Source organism: Seriola lalandi, unplaced genomic scaffold (genome assembly GCF_002814215.2).
Source record: "Seriola lalandi dorsalis isolate HSWRI2012SDOR001 ecotype SW California unplaced genomic scaffold, Sedor1 jcf7180002054816, whole genome shotgun sequence".
Classification (NCBI taxonomy): Eukaryota; Metazoa; Chordata; class Actinopteri; order Carangiformes; family Carangidae; genus Seriola; species Seriola lalandi.
The window spans coordinates 1,451,582-1,452,869 of record NW_019525369.1 but is presented as its reverse complement, the minus strand read 5'-3'; the positions used below and the strand labels follow the sequence as shown (position 1 = coordinate 1,452,869).

At 40.5% G+C, this 1,288-nt stretch overlaps 1 protein-coding gene across 1 annotated transcript in view; it reads left to right on the top strand.

Annotated features, from left to right (window-relative positions):
• hoxb3a (homeobox B3a) overlaps positions 1 to 1,288 on the top strand; it is a 96,872-nt gene that overhangs the window by 1,111 nt on the left and 94,473 nt on the right. The gene's annotated exons all lie outside the window — the stretch shown is intronic.

The window sequence follows — 1,288 nt, the reverse complement described above, 5'->3', positions numbered from 1 at the left end:
CCCACCCCCTCACCAGCAACCCCCACACATACCCTCACAAACACATCTGCAGGTCTGTCTGTCTTCTCTATGGTCTCCAATTTGTTGCTGTCTCAAATATCAAACACCTCTCACCTACTGATGGGAATCACTTCATCACAAACACACGCGCACGCACACATGCACACACGCATAATGCTGTTACTACAGTTTTGAGGACACTCCTTGGCACATCGGCCCACATTCCCTAACCCTATAACCTCAACCATGACAACTAAATGCCTAAACCCAACTCTCACCCAAAACTCAAGTCTGAGAACAGCTATGAATGTGCGTGTGAAGGTCCTGGTCTACTACTAGAATGTTTTTCCAGCTCTGCAGGAACACCTTTGTTCTCGGGTTTCTATGGTTATGGTGGAGCCACAGAGTCAGGCTTCATTCAAATACAGTTTTGGTTTTGTTTTTTTGTTGTTGTTTTTTTACCGGATCTACATCTTGGTAGCTTGTGTTCTTCTGGCCGCATTAAAGGCGGAAGGTTGGGATGGAAACATTTTTATTCTCACATCAACAAAGTGTCATTAATAAGATACAATGGACATAGCACTTTGTTAATTCTGCCAAATTGTGGCACGTGGGTTTTATGACGCTGTAGGCCTATCTAAAAAAAAAGTGTAATTTTTTTTAACCGATTGGGTTGAAAAGTGAATGAAATGCATTGGGGAACAGATTAATCTCGGATGTGGTTCAGTCTGGCAAAGCAAACGTGATCGTGGGATGCATGGCGTTTCCTCTGCAGCTTTTTAAGCTTTCCGTCGTTTAACGCAGTTTTGGTTTGGGTTAAGACCAGGGTTGTGCTTAGGGTTAATCAATGGAGAAATGGAGAAATAAAAATTTAAAAAGTAACAGTTGTTACAAACAAAACGACTTATTCATTCACACACACACACACACACACACACACACACACACACACACACACACACACACACACACACACACACACACACAGAAACAAAATCAGTTGATGCTTCTCAGGATTGTAGTAAAAGTAACAACACTTTTTGCACTCTCTGAAGTAGACTACTGTACATGTAAATGTGTGTAGAAATTTATCATAAAGATTACTTCATTTTTTTTTCTTTGTTATAACTTATAAATGAATCTGAGGTTGGTTCTTTGTGTTGTGAAGCACACAACAAACAACACCAGATTTTATTTTTAGTTGAGTTTTTCAAAATAAAACACAGGGCGCTCTCACACATTGACTGTCTCAGACATTGATATAGAAAATTCAGACCCAACACCCCCC